Here is a 16,167-nt window from a genome sequence, read left to right as displayed (position 1 = left end):
CGACATGCAATAATATGGAAACACTAAAAATCAGCATGCAATAATATGGAAACACTAAAAATTAATATGCAATAATATGGAGATAAATTGAACCTTAGAAATCAATATGCAATAATATAATAATAGGAAAATAATCTAACCCTAAAACAATACTTAAACATAAAATGATCAACCACCTAAAATCATGAAAATCCTAAATATACATAAAACGTGAAATAATACAATCTCAAATAATAAGCAATGATAACCAAATTTCTGAACAAACTCAAACAATAATAACATAAAAAAACCTAAACCTCTAAAAAGAAGAGTTAAACAATATTAACATGATAAATTTAGACCCTAAATAAATATACAGAACTACAAATATGATGATATGAAAATAACAATAACAATCACATTAACAACAAAATTATAACAATAATATAATGACAATAATAAATCAATAATAACATAAAAACTATATATAATAAAACACAAAACAATAATATTAATACACAATATAAGCATAAATACAAAAAAAAAAAAAGATTTTTAAACACTAAAAAAAATAATGCATGTGTGTGTGTGTGCTGTGAGAGTGCTCATAGTTGTGCCTGCTGCTGGAGTTGCAGTGAAGAAGGCCACTGTTAATATAGCTTATGATCATATCAGGCGTCGGCGACAGAATGTCTAATCAGCACCTGAACACCCATAAGCACAAATATACGCAAAGAAAAAAGAATGATAGATTGGAGAGAATGGTAAATAAAAGTGTGAAAAGCTCGGGAGGCAGATTCGCCGACGGAGATCGCAAGATCTCTCGACAATCGGCTAGTTAACTTCTCGACATTTATTTAGCTACAGCCACTTTGGCAAGACAAGATCAAGGGCATCGATCGCCTTTATCTCGATACATGTAGCCATGAGAAGTGTTGGTGTGCATGTATTCAAGTGTGTGTTTGAGTTTGTGTTGCTGTGTACGTTTAAGTGTGTGTTTATGTGGGCATTGTTGTGTGTTTAAGAGTGTGTTTCTATGTGTGTTGCTGCCAAAATGAGAGATGATGGTCAGACTGTGTGTGGACGTAAGGGGAGAGGTAGTGCTTGAGGAGGGTGTCCGTGAGGTTGAGGGAAGGAGGTGATGGTTGTGCTATGTCTGGTGTGCCGTGAGGGTGGGTGTGAGAGGATGAGGAAAACGGCTATGGTGAGGGCTGCTGCTATGTGTGCGTGGAGGGTGAGAGGTAAGGAAGGCTACGATTGTGGAGGCTAGGCATGCATTCTAGTATGGCCGAGACTAAAGCAGACAAGGAGGAGGGTGTTGTGGGAGCGAGTTGTGACTAGTATGATGGTCGTCGGCTACTGGAGGAGTTTAGGAGAGGCTCTTCCCAATATTCAGCCCTAGGCGAATGATTTAATTAGGGGCCCTTAATATTTTGATTAATTTTTATTTTTATTTAAAATTAATTTTTCTAGGTACATTAAGTAATTTTAGCTGCACTGCATGTGCACTCCACCCACCAAACACGTGAATTCCATGAAACTAACAGAGATGGAGAATGGTGAATGCATGCATGGGGATGGGGTAACAAATTAAGAAATGAACTGTTAAATTAAATCCCAGGGGCTGGAGAGAGAGAGAGAGAGAGAGAGAGAGAGAGAGAGGCCATACACGGGTCTATAATCTATATATACATATAGGCGCATAGGCTTTATTATGTGTAGGGGTATTGAGTCTTGACATAGTAGTTAGTAGTTATAAATAATGTTAATATTATTATATTAAAAAAATTTAGGGGCCCTAGGCAAGCACCTCAATGACCTTAATAAAGAGTCGTCCTTGGTGGTGTTGGGGGAAGAAAGTGCAATGAGTGTGTGCGTGATAGGGAGAGACGAAGAGAGAGCAGTGTTGTGCGTGGAGGGCGCCCCCCCCAAAACGATTGTCAGTTTTTGTGCGTGCACCTCCCTTCTTATAGGCTTTTAAGAAAACCTAAGAGAACCCTAGTATCGGCCGGGCAGCAAGCAATCGTGTTTTCATTTTGCATGGCCCACCCCCCCTCCCTTTTTGTTTTAATCCTCCAAAAAAATAAAGCCCAGTTAATTAGAAGAATGAGCTCAATTTGAAAATAAATGGGACTCAAAACATTCGGGACTCAATTAAAAAATAACTAAGATTCAATTTAAAATAAACGAGACTCAATTTAAAATAACCAGCACTCAAAATAAATAACCGACATTCAAAAATAAACGGGACTCAATTTACAAATAAATGAGAATCAAAATATCTGGGACTCAATAAAAATAATGGAGACTCAATTTAAAATAACCGAGACTCAAAGTAATTGGGGATCCACTTAAAAAATAATCGAGGATTCAATTTCGACATGACCGAGACTCAAGGAATTAATTTTGAAAAGGGCTCCATTTTGAAATAACTGGGATACAAAGTCAAATTTTATTATGAAGGGTCTCCTCAGAAATGCTTGGTTAAAATTAGGATGTCTACAAATTCCCCTCTTTGTAGGCTTTGTTACTTCAAGGTAACAGTAGAAACTCTCCTACGTTATCTTTTGCAACAATCCTATAAAGATAAAAGAAACCAATTTTAGCTAGGCCACACAACTACCTAAGGCCTTCAGATCAGTTAGGTATTATTTCCTTCTACCAATCAGGGGTAAAAAAGGGAGTGACTAGGGCAACCTAGGAATGTTTCACACAATTCTTTGGAAGATGACTACTCAGGTGTAGGATCCCAAAAAGGGTCAATAGGAAGGGAACCGTGAAAGGGTTAATAGGATTGCTTGGGTACAGGAACCTAAGTACCAGAGTAACTGAATATGACTTGTACTAGATGTAGGAACCCAAGTACCAAAGTACCTGAAGAGGACTTGTACCGGGTGTAGGAACCCGAGTACCATAATACCTGAAGAGGACTTGTACCAGGTGTAGGAACCCAAGTACCATAGTACCTGAAGAGGACTTGTATTGGGTGTAGGAACACGAGTACCATAGTACCTAAAAAGGACTCATATCGGGTGTAGGAACTCGAGCACTATAGTTGTAATGACCTGCCTAATTTACCAATTATTTTGTTTCCACAATAACATTTAATATAATAATCCTATACAACTGAATAACACAATCAACTTGGACCCATGGATACCAAGGATATACCCAAAATACAACTCAAATACCTAAGCAGCAGGAAATGTAAAATCATATACATAACAAATCATCCAACCAACACAATACTAGAGTCTTACTAAAATTGTTACATACATACTCACATCCCAAAATAACCAAAAAGTGCCCTAAGGTTACAACCCAAAAAATCCATCAGACCCTAGGAAAATGACTTATCCTTCCGAAAGGGTAAAACAGTCAACCACTAATGTTGCGGAGCTCTATCCGCTCTTCTATCTTGGGCTCCTAAAGTATTTATATAACTGGGGTGAGGCACCTCTCAGTAAGAAAAATAAACTAACTAGTGTGTGGTAACATGCGTATTTTCGTGTTGTACGTACAACGGTACATAAATTACATTTGATGAAACAGTATGTATCATATCTAGGAAAAACATAATTTCTCATAACATGGTATAACATATTGAATTTCTATATATAAAAATCATCTCATATTACTGTACATGAAATAACACCTTGAATGGATAGCTATCTGGTGTCATGCCTTACCCCCACATGACTATGTTGTACGACCCGAAGGCGGGATCTAGCAGGGGTTGGCCGACCACGCTAGATCAACATAAGTCTATAAGTGCGATGGGTCTGCTAGAGGGATGCCTGCACTACCATAAAACCACATCGACTACCAATCTCCCACTGCCCCTTACGACAAGTGGTAGCACTAACATATACATGATTGTGATCATATAGTTACGATACTGTGCTTCGTGAAATCCTAAACCAAGTCATTCGAGTTCTGATAACATATAGTAAATTTCAAATGATGATACATAACTGTTTCATAATAATATCTGTCATGATAATATTTTCATGAATTCTTGCATAACATATCATGTAAAATTCACGGCCCTTATGCCAACATAGCATATCATATAAAATCACGGTTCTTATGCCGGCATATCATATAAAATCCACGACCCTTACGTCGACATATCATATAACATTCATAGTTTGAAAATCTCTGCATCATTTTCAATATTTTCCTGAAAACAGTAAAAACATGCTTATTCTGAAAACATAATATTATGATATTACATAAAATCATGGAATTTCATACTCATGCCACAAAAAAATGGATATTGTTCCATTCATAAAATTTACGCAAAATCTTAATCCCTACTAAACTGTATTAAGATAGTTTTCCTGTTAAACAACAGTATTCCCAAACTTAGTTCTATAACATTCATAGTTTCCTTGAAAATAAAATCTAAATATTAATAAATAATTTCATAGAAATACTGACTTAGTCTATTCTTTTACCTGACTTTTGGAAAAGCCTACAAATTACTCCAAAATTACACCCGTGTGGTCCCCAGATCAACACCTTGAAATTGATATTTTTCCAACAAAACTTTAGTATTATCATATCTAACATATTCTTCTCAGTCTAGAAATACCAAAAACCTAATAAAACTGAAATTAACTAACTTACCCAAATTTTGGGATGGTTCCCATGTTAACCCAACCAACGATCTACTCCAACAGATGTGAAGAGAAACTTCCCAAGAGTAGCGTGCCGGCTTCGGATCGTCAAACCGGCGAAGAACCAACCCAAAAACTTAGAGATAAGGGGTGGAGGATGGAAGGTGGAGAGGGAGAAAGGTTGCATGCTGGTTTTCTCGCTGAAAACCCCCGAGTTTGAGCTATTTATACAGTTGCCTTCATCGATGAGACACATCACTTCGTCCACGAGGCCCTCAAATAGCCATCTCGGTAATTCCTCATCGACGAGACACATGTCACCGTCGACGATCCCAATAAACCGCTTCGTCGACGAGATCCTACTGTGTACCCTGTTAAAAAATTTTTCCTTTGCCTCTCTCCTTTCTTTTATTATTTAATTTCTATAATTCACTGGGTCTCTACATTCTCCCCTCCTTATAAAAATTTCATCCTTGAAATTTACTGTCTGTATTGAACACCAACCTTTGAGGAAAATGAGCTACTTATTTTATTATTTACCCTCACTTATGGTGGAGGAATACCGTGGTTACATTCAAGGCTCTAGGAGATTACATATACATATAAAATAAAATTCTCCCACCACCAAAATACCATCTACTACCAAAAAATTATTACATCTAACTAACCTACACAAAAGAAAATTACATATTTACCAGTAACATTTCCTATTTACTACTGATCCTCACTAAAGAGATACGGGTACCCCTTCGTATCTGCTCCTCGAGTTCCCATGAGGCTTCCTCTATTGCATGATTTCTCCACAAGAATTTTACTAAAGGAATCTTCTTATTGCGCAATTCTAGTTCTTTCCTGTACAGAATCTGCACTAGTATCTCCTCATACGCCAAAGTATCCCTGAGCTTTATCTCACCATAACTGATCACATGGGAGGGGTCTGGGACGTATGTTAGGCCCTCTAATCCATAGATTTTATAAATGCGCTCATTTTTAATTTTCAAATGGTGTAATCAACACTACAAAACAATGGAGGCCTAGAACAATATTGTCCCTCACTAAATGGGGATACACCAATACGAGTCATTACAATCTTTAGCATAAGCGGTTAAGCTTTTTACAACGAGACTCTGATACCAATTGATGTGAATAGTGTATTCCCGAGAGGGGGGTCAATTGGAAATTTAAAAAATTCCTAGGTCAATAATGTCCTAATTTTGGACCACAAATAGCATTGCACAACCTAGGGTCTTTCTAAGCAATCTCAATATCCTATAAATGTTTAACTGAGAATATATTTAAAAACAAATAAAGAAAACTTGGTATTTTCCAATCATTCACAATGTTTAAAATATAAATATGCAAATTACGGATAAATAAAAAGCATAGGGAAAGAGAATGACAAAATATTTGTTATCGGGGTTCAGCCAATCCTGCCTATGTCCCCGCCTCAAGCCTCAGCTCAAGGATTCCATTATGTGCTCACTTAATTAGGCGGAACGATGTCGTTTACAATACTCCTTACGAGCTAGAGTCTCCTAAGCTCAATTACGGAGCTGAGCCACAACCAGCTCTCCTTATGAGCTAGAGTCACCTCAGCTCAATTACAAGGCTAAGCCACAACCAGTTCTCCTTACGAGGCGAAGTCATCTCGGCTCAATTATGGGGCTCAACCACAACCAATTCTCCTTACAAGATGAAGTATCCTTAGCTCACCTAACTGAGCTAGAACCAAATCGGTACACCTTACAGGATAGTGTATTCCTCTTTAGGCCATGCCTGGAATACAAAGATAATAAAATTTTTGTGTACCAAAATATGCTTCTACAAAGGCAAATGTGGACAAATTGAAACTCTAGATGCACTCTCGTATGATATGAAATAAGCTCAATACAGAATGTGTGTTTTCCTTAAAATGATTTTTGCAATCTTTGAATAAAATATATATAATAAGCTCTTCAAATATTAAACCCAAGCAAATATTTCTCCAAAAAGATTTTTCAATAAAAGTGCATGAGAACCTACGGTTTGCTTTCAAATGATTTTTGCACAAATAAATGTAATAGACCTTTCAAGGAAATAAAATATGCTCAAGGTACGCTTGACTTACCCAAATATATTTTCCCAAAGATGATATTCAAAAATATAGTTCAAGGGAAGTTAGGTTTTTGCTCAAAAACTTGTTTTGCAAATAAACACAAGTGAGCTTTCAAATCTTGCAATGAATGTGCAAAAAGATTCACAAACTAGAAGAGAGTTTTCCCAAAAATATTTATCAAGAGAAATACATGGGAGAAACTCTTGATTTACTCTCACGAAATGATATTCAAAAATACAAGATTTGATAGAGTAAATGCTATTGATTCAAAAAGGATTTTTGCAAAATAATGAGAGAAAGAGAGTAAAATAAAGCCTTAAAAATTTTAGAGAATTTTAAAAATAATCATTAATTTAAAAATGAGTTATAAGGGGCCATTTATAGACAACCCCCAAAATATGACCATTAGGGACCCCGTGGGTATTTTTAAAATTGTTTAATTAAAAATTAAACATGTTTAGCGTTGAAAAATTTGACCAACCCGAGAGGGTCAGTCGGCTAGGGAGTGTGTCGGTCGACCGTCCTAAATTAAAATTTGAATTTTTTTTAGGGGTTCGGTCGGCTGTGCAAGATGTTGGTTGGCTGGCCAAGGCGAATGCCAAAAGACCGAGAAACGGTCGGCCAAGTGAATAGTGCCGGTTGGCCAGGTGAACAATGCCGATCAGCTAGGCATTTTTAACGCATATAGGTCGGTCGGTCGGGCTTCAAGAAATTAACCAAAATAAAGTCCGATTAGCTAAGGCTCAGATGTTCATTTAGGTTTGATCGACCAGCCATTTGAAAATTACATATTTTTCCAAAGTAAAGGCCGATCGACTGGAGCATGTATAACGTTCAAGGGTCGATTGACCAGGGTCAATAAAAACTCTTAAGTTTAGCCCCATTTTGACCTTAAAACATTTTTAAAAACCTTTTGTATGATTTTAACATTTTAGAAAAAGGTTTTCCTAGAAAGGTTAGGTCCCTAAGGTTTGTCTATGGTCATTTGAGCTTTTGATTCATATCATGCAAGACATGCATTATTATAGACAAATCTAAATGCAATTACAAATAAAATACATGTCTTCTTCTTCTTCTTCTTCTTCTTCTTCTTCTTTTGCTCTTTTGAGTTTTCATGGAATACCCCAAGTGTATAAGCTTGAAGTTCTTCATTGGCTTCCAATTTCAATCCTTTTATGTGTGTGTTGAATTATAAACAAGTTCACACACTAAATATATACATAAAATACGAATGCTTTGTCAGTATCAAAACAAAGATCGGACTCAAAAAGTCAACATAAACAAACCCGAATACCCAACCCATGTTCAATGATCCGAGTCTTACCCAACCACTTGGACCCAAATCAAATGTTGACTTGGGTTAGCTTAGCCTCATTAGTCCATTTATTCTTTCTTGGCCCAAATGGCAGGCCCGGTCCAATTAAAACCCAAACCCAGGTTAAAGCCCAAAATATAAGAGGCCCCATTGGGTCTGAGTAAAACTAAGCCAACCAACCCACAACCAGTTTAAGCCCAACACTCTAAGACTCAGTTGGGTCTAACCCATTTGGGTCTGAGACAATTCAGCCCATCGACACCCCAATTTTAACTAAGCCTCCCCAAGAAGACCCATCACAATAAAAGCTGACTTTGAACCCTGGAAATTGGAGGACTCTTTTTAAGAAACCTGATTGAGTCCCAATGTCCTAAACCGAGTCCCGGTGTTTCAAATTTGTTTCCCGGTATTTTAAATTTAGTCCCAGTATTTTTATTTGAGTCCTAGTATTTTTATTTGAGTTTCAAATTGAGTCATGATATTTTAAATTGAGTCCCGATATTTTAAATCGAGTCCTAGTATTTTAAATTGAATCTCGATATTTTTAATTGAGTCTTGGTACTTTAATTAAGTCCCATTGAATTTTAATTGAGTCTCATATTGTTTTAAAAGTAGTCAAGTTCGGGTCCTTCGTCTTCTAGGGATCGAGTTTTCAAATTTGGGTCTTTTCTTTTGCAAGACAAAAATTGGACAAAAAGTAAGAGTATCAATGTATATAGGTTAGGTATATATGTATTTAAAAGAATTTGTACACTTAAACAATAGGTCACAAAAGACCACTCAGGGGTACATGTAGGGGGAGGAAATCCAAAAAAAAAATAGTAATAAAAGGAGGGAAGATTCTTCTGTTAGGATTTTTTTTTTCTTTTTGACCACGTGTAGGGAATTTTCACCTGTAACAACCTTTTGGCGCGAAGGCACGGCTGAACTCTCTTTATAAAGAGTCTCTCACACACACACAGGGGGGAGGGGGAGCTTTCATTTTTTTTTTTTTTACTTTTTCACGCACCACCTGAGGCGCCTCCCCTCTCTCTCTCTCTAGTCTCTTTGGCACTCCCAGCCTTGTCATTCTCTAATTTTCTCCATTCTCTCATTTTCTCCGTTCCCTCATCTCTCCAACACCACCAACCTTCACCACCATCTCAGGCAGCCCCCTTCACGGCCTTGCCCCCATTCCAGCTCAAAAAATGCAAGCCTCACCCCTATCCATCCTCCATATCCATCACCGTCACCTACAGATAGCCATCTCCAGCCACCCAATACCCTCTCCTGTTGAATTATGGCTTATTCTAGAAGCCTACCATTGCCATTGAAGTCTTCAATGGTGGGCTATTTTTTTCTAAGGTAGGTGATTAGTGGTTGTAATAGTGGTATTTCCTAACCTATATAAACCCATCACCTCCATTTGTAATCTCATCCCCAAATTTGCCTACTTCTCTCTTAGGCACATTCTCTCTTCTCTCTCTCATTTTGTAATATTTCTACAATATAGAAATATTGATTGATAGTGTCCGAAGACATAGGCACAATTAGCCGAACCTCGTTAAATTCTGGTGTTCTTCATTTTATCTATTAAGTAGTTAGCTTTTGTTGGGTATAGTTGTAGTAATATATTGTGTTAATTACATGTCTAAGGGAAATTCTGTCTAGGAAAGAGGGATTTAAGCGGTCCGTTGTGACCCCCCCACTTCCCTGGGAATTTACCTGGTGTAATTTTGCATAATTATTCACTCTCTATTTACCTGTACAATAGTAAACTGTGGTAAAGTTAGGTGGAACAATCTCAAGTTTCACAACAATTGGTATCAGAGACAAGGTTATTCTTAGTATGCTCTGTGGTTGCAGCTTAGTCTGATCTTCAACATCAGAAAAGTTTTCCTTGGGCTATTGGCATTCCGCATCGGCAACTATTGAATAGCATTTATGGCAGAGATGGCAGATAGTGCAAAAGCATCCACATCAAACTCGTATATTTTGGCAAGAACTACTGTGACAAATGCCAGATTTGCAATGGAGATTTTTTACGGCACCAGTCATTTTGGTATGTGGCAAAGTGAGGTTCTAGACGCTCTCTTTCAGCAAGGTCTAGACATTGCCATTGAAGAAGAGAAACCAGAAGATATTGAGAAGAAAGAATGGGAGACCATCAATCGATTAGCATGTGATACAATTTGATCGTGTCTTTCAAGAGAACAGAAGTATGCATTCTGTAAGGAAACTTCTACAAACAAGTTGTGGAAGGCACTGGAGGAAAAGTTTTTGAAGAAAAGCTCTCAGAACAAACTCCATATGAAGAAGAGACTATTTCGCTTCACTTATGTCTCGGGTACCACTATGAATGATCATATCACCAAATTTAATAGGTTGGTTACTGATCTAGTTAATCTGGATGAGACTTTTAAAGATGAAGACCTGGCTTTGATGTTGTTGGGATCCCTTCCTGAGGAGTTTGAGTTTCTTGAAACTACTCTACTCCATGGAAAGGATAAAGTGTCTCTTGGTGAGGTTTGTGCTGCTTTGTACAGCTATGAATTGAGGAAGAAGGACAAGCTTGAAAGCACAAGTGGAGCCAACGAGGCTCTAGTAGTTCGAGGCCGTTCACAAAGCCAGAATAGTAGAAAGAAAGAGAGATCCAAGTCAAGTTCCAGACCAAACAAAGATGAATGTGCCTTATGTCTGGAAAAGGGACACTAGAAGAAAGACTGTCCGAAGCTAAAGAATGAAGGCAAACCTGAAAAAGGAAAGGCCATCTCAAATGTGGCTGAGTACGAAGATGGGAGCTCAGATCTTTCGCTTGCTGCTACGCCGTCAACTAGTTCTTCGAGTATATGGCTACTAGATTCTAGGTGTAGCCATCATATGTGTCCCAATCGGGATTGGTTCTTTGATTTTAAAGAACTAGAAGGTGGAGTCGTCTACACAGTAAATGATGTCCCTCTTACCACACATGGGATTGGTTCAGTCCACTTGAGGAATCAAGATGGATCAATCAAAATATTGACGGACGTTAGATATGTACCAAGTTTGATGAAGAATCTTATTTCTGTGGGAACCCTAGAATCAAAGGGATTCAAAGTAACAGTAGAAAACGGAGTCATGAAGATCATCTCTGGTGCACTTGTGGTAATCAAGGGAATTCAGAAGAACAATAACTTGTATCACTATCAAGGTCGTACAGTTATTGGGACGGTAGCAACAGTTTCTTCTGATGATAAAGAAATAGAAGCAACTAGGTTATGGCATATACGCTTGGGGCATGCAGGTGAAAAATCCTGGGGACTTCTTACAAATCAAGGATTATTAAAGGGAGCAAAGACCTGCAAGCTAGATTTCTGTGAACATTGCATCAAAGGGAAGCAAACAAGAGTGAAATTTGGTACTGCAATCCATAATACCAAGGGTATTTTGGATTATGTTCACTCTGATGTGTGGGGACCTTCCAAGACAACTTCACTGGGAGGAAAACACTACTATGTGACCTTTGTTGACGATTTTTCTCAAAGAGTATGGGTGTATACTATGAAAACTAAGGATGAAGTGTTAGGAGTCTTCCTCAAATGGAAAAATATGGTGGAAACTCAAACAAGCAGAAGGATCAAGCGCCTCCGTACAGATAATGGTGGAGAATATAGAAGTGATCCATTTCTTAAAGTTTGTGAAGATGAAGGTATTATACGACACTTCACAGTGAGAAGTACACCACAACAGAATGGAGTGGCAGAACGTATGAATCGAACATTGTTGGAGAAGGTTCGGTGTATGTTATCCAATGCTGGGTTGGGTAGAGAATTTTGGGCTGAGGCTGTAACATATGCTTGCCAGCTCATCAATCACCTACCATCTACTGCTATTTGTAGTAAAACACCATTGGAGAAATGGTTTGGAATGCCTGCTACAGATTATGATTCCTTACATGTATTCGGTTCCACTGCCTACTATCATGTCAAGGAATCAAAGCTGGATCCGAGGGCTAAGAAAGCAATCTTTATGGGAATCACCTCTGGAGTAAAGGGATATAGTCTTTGGAGTCCAGAAACAAAGAAAATAATCTTCAGCAGGGATGTTACCTTTAATGAATCTACTTTTTTAAGAAAGGTGACAACAGAGAGTGTTGAGCAAAAAGATGGTGCTCCAAAACAGGTGGAGTTTGATAGAAGAATTGTTTACCCAGAAATGAAGACTCTCCTATGTTAGAAGAAGAGTCGCCTGTAGAAGAGGTTTCATTCCAAGAACCTCCACAGCAACATGAATCTATTGCATTGAGTAAGCCAAAGAGAAAAATTAGAAAGCCTGCTCGCTTTGTTGACATGGTGGCTTACGCATCTCCAATTGCAAACGATGATACTCCTGTTACTTACAATGAAGCAATCCAATGTTCGGAAGAAGAAAAGTGGAGGGAAGCCATGAATGAAGAAATGCAGTCCCTTCATAAGAATCGAACATGGAACCTTGTTAGTCTTCCGAAGGGAAAGAAGGCAATTGGGTGTAAATGGGTATATACAAAGAAAGATGGATTTCCTGATAAGAATAGTGTTCGCTACAAAGCAAGGTTGGTGGCTAAAGGCTATGAACAAACGGAGGGAATTGATTACAATGAGGTATTTTCTCCAGTAGTAAAACATTCCTCCATTAGAATCTTATTAGCTTTGGTAGCAAAATTGGATATGAAACTAGTTCAATTAGATGTAAAAACAACATTTTTACATGGAGACTTGGAAGAGGAAATCTAAATGACTGAGCCAGGAGATTTCAAAGTTGCTGGAAAAGAAAATATGGTGTGCAAACTTGAAAAATCATTGTATGGATTAAAGCAATCCCCAAGGCAGTGGTACAAACGATTTGACAAGTTTATGATGGGGCAAAAGTATAGAAGAAGCAAATATGATCACTGTGTGTATTTTTGCAAGCTACAAGATAGATCTTTCATATATCTTCTTCTTTATGTTGATGATATATTGATAGCCTCCAAGAGTCAGACAGAAATTGACAAACTAAAGGCTCGGTTGAATAGGGAGTTTGAGATAAAGGATCTAGGCGAAGCAAAGAAAATTCTCGGTATGGAGATAAGTAAAGAAAGGAAATTGGGGAGGCTTTGTTTGACTCAAAAACAATATTTGAGAAAAGTACTGAAGCGTTTTGGTATGGATGAGAAGTCAAAACCTGTTAGTACTCCGCTTGCTCCTCATTTCAAGCTGAATGCATCTATGTCTCCAAAAACTGAAGCAGAACGAGAATACATGTCAAAAGTACCGTATTCAAGTGCTGTTGGTAGCTTGATGTATGCCATGGTGTGTACAAGGCCCGATATTTCACAAGCCGTTGGAGTTGTGAGCAGGTATATGCATGATCCTGGAAAGGAACATTGGCAAGCTGTGAAATGGATTCTACGATACATTTTGTATACGGTAGATGTTGGACTAATATTTGAGCAGGATAAGCAAGATGATCATAGTATTGTTGGATACTGTGATTTCGACTACGCTGGTGATTTGGATAAGTGTCGGTCAACTACTGGCTATGTTTTTACTCTTGCAAAAGCGCCAATTAGTTGGAGGTCTACCTTACAGTCAATAGTTGCTTTGTCCACTACAGAGGCAGAGTATATGGCAGTCACAGAGGCTGTGAAGGAGGTAATTTGGCTTCAAGGATTGATGAAAGATTTGGGAATTGAACAGAAGCACATCAAGGTGCATTGTGATAGCCAAAGTGCTATCCATCAAGTAAAGAACCAAGTCTACCATTCAAGGACAAAACACATCGACGTTCGAAATCACTTTGTTCGAGAAATTCTGAAAGAAGGTGGAGTAGTAATCCAGAAGATTCAAACCACTGAGAATCCTGCCGATATGATGACAAAAGTGGTGAGTGTGATCAAGTTTTAACATTGCTTGAACTTGATCAACATTGTTGAAAATTGAAATATTTGCGCTACAAGCGCGTTTGAAGACATTATGGAATCTATGAGAGATGGTAAGAGATGGAATTTCGCCAAGGTGGAGATTTGTTGAATTATGGCTTATTCTAGAAGCCTACCATTGCCATTGAAGTCTTCAATGGTGGGCTATTTTTTTCTAAGGTAGGTGATTAGTGGTTGTAATAGTGGTATTTCCTAACCTATATAAACCCATCACCTCCATTTGTAATCTCATCCCCAAATTTGCCTACTTCTCTCTTAGGCACATTCTCTCTTCTCTCTCTCATTTTGTAATATTTCTACAATATAGAAATATTGATTGATAGTGTCCGGGGACGTAGGCCCAATTAGCCGAACCTCGTTAAATTCTGGTGTTCTTCATTTTATCTATTAAGTAGTTTGCTTTTGTTGGGTATAGTTGTAGTAATATATTGTGTTAATTACATGTCTAAGGAAAATTCTATCTAGGAAAAAGGGATTTAAGCGGTCCGTTGTGACCCCCCACTTCCCTGGGAATTTACCTGGTGTAATTTTGCACAATTATTCACTCTCTATTTACCTGTACAATAGTAAACTGTGGTAAAGTTAGGTGGAACAATCTCAAGTTTCACAACATCTCCACTATGATCTCCACTACCACGGCACCTAGCCAATATCTCCGACAGCCAACACACCCCCAGCAATCATCTCTCACCACCACCTCCATACTCACCTTTGACCACTCGCAGATGCACCACACATCATCACCCTCACCCGTCTCTCCGACCTTTATAGCCCACTCACACCTCCAGCGACCCCGCACCAGCAAATCGAGCTCCATTCTCCCTCTGCCTCTCTCCCAACCACTCAAGCTCACGTCTACGAGGCTGAGGCACAATTCATCATCGCCCTCATGCACTCACGACTGTTGTGGCTGCCTCTCAACTCTTTTACCCTCAAACGTTCTCCAACAGGACTCTCCACTCTCATATAGATGCTGTGAGCACTTCAAGGTGAACCATCGACTCCACCTCTCCTCCTCACACTCTTACTATCACATAGGCAGTCGTCGCCAACAATGCCACCAGGAATTCGCACCACCCCCGATTGTCACTTGCCCCTTCGTCTCTCACTAACGGTGGTTCTCCTTCGGATCTGTAGCTATGGGTGGAGGAGTTGGAGAGTGGAGTGGAGTATGAGTTCGTATCTTTTTGTTTGCAATTTTATTTGATTTATCAAAACGGTTGTGAGTTATTCTGTTTCAGATTTACTCGAAAGGGATTGAGGGTTCCGATTGCTACTGTAACAGTGAGTCAAACTCACTTTCTAGTATCGGACGAAGATGGTTGTGTTGCTCTGGTGCTCCAGTGTTCTATCTATGCTAGAGTTTGGTGGGTTCAACAGAGAGTTGTTGGTTCGGTGATCTTTCCTTCGGTTCGCCTATGTATGCTCAGTGCTCATGTTGATGTGATCAGGCTGCAGTTCCACTTTCATTTCCTGAGCATTCACTGTTTCAACGTTTTTTTTAGTTTTGTTATTTTTGTGAAGTTCAAATCTGTTGTTCATGTCGTCCTTGATGTTCATTGTCGCAAGGTTCATCGGGATTTGTGAAGTTCAGATCGATTGTTCCGCTCCAATTATGGTGTGCGATGTTGATCTGCTTAAAGATTTTCTTTGGGAGTTTGATTTAATTGGTTTTCCGCCCGGTTGTTCTTTTTGTCTCATCGGTTCAACAGAATAGTGAATCATGCTCAGATCTATTATTCATGATTCGTGACAAGGCATCGTGCTGGCTTTGCTGTCTTTGCCGCTATGCTTTGCTCATCGGGGATATTTTTGCTCGCGTCGCTGTTGTGAGCTTCTTCCTCACTCACACTTGTGTGCACTTGAACACACCTGCACACACACTGCTATACGCACCACTAACACACACTGTGCACTCACTTGCACACAAACTGTTACACACATTAAACCACACACACAACACTCACCCACGCAAAACAGTACACACAGCACTCACCCATCTAAGCATGCATGCAACACACCCATGCACACACATTTACACACATTCCATCCATACACTAAAACACACGCTAACTCGTGCATCCCGTAGGCACCGCATGTTGACATGGTCCTAACCAGACCTTAAACAGGTTGACCCTTCCTCTTTGACTGGTTTTCTCCCCGAACCGATTGGGTCCTCTGAACCGCAACTGAATCGGTTCGGTTTGTATTATTTTATTTTAATAATTCCAAGATTCAC

At 38.8% G+C, this 16,167-nt stretch overlaps 1 non-coding gene across 1 annotated transcript; it reads right to left on the bottom strand.

Moving 5' to 3' along the window:
* Positions 1–751: 751 nt before the first annotated feature.
* LOC131150045 (small nucleolar RNA snoR109) lies at positions 752–849 on the bottom strand. The gene has a single exon (XR_009135431.1). It is a non-coding gene; the product is annotated as a small nucleolar RNA snoR109 (small nucleolar RNA).
* Between the last annotated feature and the right edge of the window lie 15,318 nt (positions 850–16,167).

The sequence above is a fragment of the Malania oleifera genome, chromosome 2, assembly GCF_029873635.1.
Source record: "Malania oleifera isolate guangnan ecotype guangnan chromosome 2, ASM2987363v1, whole genome shotgun sequence".
Classification (NCBI taxonomy): Eukaryota; Viridiplantae; Streptophyta; class Magnoliopsida; order Santalales; family Ximeniaceae; genus Malania; species Malania oleifera.
This window is presented reverse-complemented; position numbering and strand designations above follow the sequence as displayed.